Genomic DNA, 4,139 nt, shown 5'->3' on the forward strand with positions numbered 1-4,139 from the left:
AGGGGGCTACGTAAAAATATAAATAAATCAGGGAAGGCTCCTTGTAGGGCACATTGGAGTTGTTTCCTATTATACAGTGGTCTGGGAGGGCTTCCCCTCAATAAAGTGACATTTGTGCAGAGGCCTGAAGGGAATAAGGTAAAGGTCATCAGGTGGATATCTGGGGAGAGAGAGATCTGGGCAGAAGGAGCAGCCATGAGGTAGGGCGATTTGGCATGTTGTAGGAGAGCTAGAAGGCCAGCGAGGTGCGATGGAGTGGGTAAGGGGAGATTAATGAGACATGAGGTGAGAACAGTCTTGGGGACAGATCCAAAGGGCGTGCAGGTCACTCTAGGAACTTCGGCTTTTATGCTGGGTGTTGAGGGGGCCACTGACGGTTTCGAGAGGAGTGTGTGGTCTGGCTCTCATGGGCTAAACTGTGTCCCTGGTAAATTTGCATATTGAAATCTGAATCCCCAATACTTAGGAATGTGACTGTATTTAGAGAGAGGTCCTTTATGGAGCAAATTTAAGTAAAATCGGGTCATATGGGTGAATCCCAATCCCATATGACCGATGCCCTTGTAAGAAGAGGAGATTAGGACACAGACACACAGAGGGAAGAGGATGTGAAGATGGAAAGAGGCCTCTGGAGAAACCAACCCTGCCCACCCCTTGACCTTGGACTTCCAGCCTCCAGAACTGTGAGAAAACAAATGTCTGTTGTTTTAGAACCGCCCCCCTACCCCGCCCCGCCAGTCTGTGGTACTTTGTTATGGCGGCCTGAGCAGTCTAAAAGCACCAACTTTTATTTTAAAACAGCTCATCTTGTCCTCTGGGTGAGTACAGACTATGGAGGGCAAGGGGCAAAAGCTGGAAAAACAGGCAGCTGCTATTTTAACAATCCAGGTGAGATGTGATGGTGCTTAGTTCTGAGAGGCAAAAGTGTGAAACGGTCAGATTTGGGAGATACTTTTGAAGGTAGAACAGAGGGAATTTGTTCTTGGCTTAGATGGTGGGTGCGAGACAAAGCAAGGAAGGCTGTCCCCAAGGTCTTGGCCTGAGCAACTAGAGAAATGGATGCTGTCAGTCACTGAGGAGCGAGATTGGGAAGGTGGTGTGGGAATCTGACATGCTTATCTGAGAGCCAGCAAATGCATCATCCAAGCCAGGTAATGTGGACTATTACAGCTTTAAGAGGCTTTGTCTACTGAGCAAGCATCCAGTAGGTGACTCACAATGAATAAACAAGTGGAGAGATGGAAGATGAGGGTTTTCGCTTTGTTCTTTTTGACTTTGGGAAGAGCACGTTATCTTCCTGTTTGCATCTGAAAAAATGTAAATGCTACCACAGAGATAACGTGCTTGAAGCTATCGTTTTACACATTATGATGTGATGGCAGCTCAGGGGTTCACAGTGTAAAAATATAGGTGGCATTATTGTTTTGAGGGAATTTTCCAAATGTATTTAAATAGGACGTATAATTTGAATAACAAGACATTTGGTGTTCTGTCACCTGTCTAGAACAGTTCTTAGTCCTTCCCTCCCTGTAGGTGTTTATTCCGTCTTATTTAGTCCATTTTCCTTGTCTACATCAGGGCTTCCAGGGGAAGCACCTTTCAAGTGTTACTCTATGTCACATGGCTAACTGACAGTGGCCACTCAAGGGATTCTGTCCATAACAGTGAAAACCTGCTTCAAGATGACACATAGTGTCCTCTGAAGGCACCAGAGCAAGTTAGAAAAATCTCAAAATTCCACCTGGCTGACACACTGTGACACAAACGTGGATTAAATTTTTTTTCAGCTGTGATTTTTTTTCCTTGATACAATTTTAGTAACATTTTAAACTTATAGACAACTCTCAAGAATAGTGCAAGGGACTCCTGAATACCCTCTATCCGGTCACCAATTGTTTATATTTTAGCCTGTTCTCTCCCTGTACACACACACACACACACACACACACACACACACACACACACAACTTTCTTTCCCCTGAAATATATAAAAGTTGGAGACATCATTCCCTTTTATCTCTAACTACTTCAATATGCAGTTTTAAAAAACGTAAATATCCTATTACATAACCATACTATCATTATAAAAATCAAGAAATTTAACATTGATACAATGCTATCGTCTAGTCCACAGTCCAACCATATTCATTCTTTTCAGTGGTGGACAATGTCTTTTACAGCCGTTTTTTTCCTGGCTTATGATCTGACGATGCCTTTATTTGTCCTAGCTTATTTTCCTTCTATAATAGTTTCTCAGCCTGTCTTTATCTTCGTGACCTTGACATTTTGAAGAGTAGAGGCCCTTTATTTTGTAGACTGTCTCTCTATTTGGCTTGTCTTCTGTTTCCTCATAATTAGGTTCAGGTTCTGCATTTTGGCAGGAATAGCACAGTGATGCTGTTGTGTCCTCCACATTGTGCTGGGAGACACACGTCTGTTTGTACCTGTATTAGGGATGGTGACTTTGCTCACTTGGGGAAGATACTGTTTACCAGGTCCCTCCCTTGTAAGTTACTATCTTTCCTTCGCAGTCAATAAGTGATTCGTGCAGAGATACCACGAGACTTAAATAACCGTCCTGTTTCTCATCAAGCTTCCACCTACTAATTTTAGTGTCTGTTGATGAGATTCTGTTTCCAGGTCGATTGACTTGTATTGGTTATCCATTGATGAAATTGATGAATTCATGTATTCAGGTCAATTAAGGTGTATGATATCTATTGAACTAAACATTTGTAGAATAATTTTTTTTTCTAGTTCTGTCTATAGAGTTCAGTGGATCATAAGTGAGGCACCCATGTACTCATGGCCTTCATTCATCATGAAAGCCATGATTAATTAAAATGCTCTGGCAGATGTCATAAAATTAATGGACCTCCTGGGAAGCTTAAGTGGTCTGTTTCAGCTCTTATTTAATATTTGAAGACTATCTTACAGCGTTGACAGTTCTACGTATATAGAATGTACATGATCTACATATATATTTCTGGGTGGTATAAAATAAGTGTTATAAAATAAACCCTTGACATGTTTTCATTTACCTTTTCCATCCAAAAATGGAATGAGCAACATTCCAGTTACTTGACGATTTCATTTATGTTTTAATAAATTGAAATGTTGCATAGCTAAATGTAAAAATACCACTTTCTAAGCAATTTTAAGACTCCATTTCTTACAACAACATGGAAGTATATAGATGCCATCACCCACATATGTACATGATGCCTCCTCCTCTTTTTCCTGGTGTGTAAGTTTTATATTATAGAGAGCATACATTACACTTTTTCCCTCAGTTCCGTGACAACTATGCAAAACCAGGAAAACCAAATTAAGTCACAAATTATTTATGTGTTTCAATGAGAATTCATGCAAAACAGTGAATATCGTTGACCCAAGAATATCGGACCAATTCATAAACAATGTCTTATAAATAATACAATTACTTTGTAATTATTCAACAAAATGAAAAAAAAGTTGTTCTCAGAAGTTCTCAGTTCTCTTATATGTCTCAATGGCTTCCAGGTAACCAGGTTTTCTCAGGTGACTGTCACATTTAAATGTCAGTTCTGCCCTGGCGGGGGGCTTGGCTAACTGGAAAACTTTTGGCTTAGCCCTGCAGAATCTGTTTGCCAAGAGCTGGCCTGTTCCCAGCCTCTTCCCAGCCCTCCTAGGTACCCACACAGACTCAGGGGCTTGCCTGAGGGGTCTGAATAAAAGAAAGAACAGAACAAGGACTTGCCAACATGGGTCGTGCGTGCAGCGTGACAGGCCACTCCCGCTGGGCCATTTGCTGGGGGCTTTCTGCAGGACTGTGTGCTGGGTGTGGTGGGCCTGGTTCCTGTTTGCACGCTGTTGTGGAGTTTATAGGCAAGTCTCAAGCATCACTTCCAGTGAGGAATGTCAGAGTCTTAGAATTTTTAATGTGTTTTTTTTGTGTGTGTGTGTTGCAAGATCGAACTCACAATCTGTTCACAGACAGCAAGAAATGAATTATTAAACTCTGAGCTTTGTCATATGTGAGCTTTGTCTTAAAACGAGAACTCCTAGGGTACAGTTTAATTATTGTGGAAGGGGTGAGCCTGCAGAAATCTACCAGAGTGTGACAGCATTTCATTATGATGATGGTCCAGGGTTAAGCC

The sequence above is a fragment of the Pteropus vampyrus genome, unplaced genomic scaffold (genome assembly GCF_000151845.1).
Source record: "Pteropus vampyrus isolate Shadow unplaced genomic scaffold, Pvam_2.0 Scaffold49, whole genome shotgun sequence".
NCBI classification, from domain to species: Eukaryota; Metazoa; Chordata; class Mammalia; order Chiroptera; family Pteropodidae; genus Pteropus; species Pteropus vampyrus.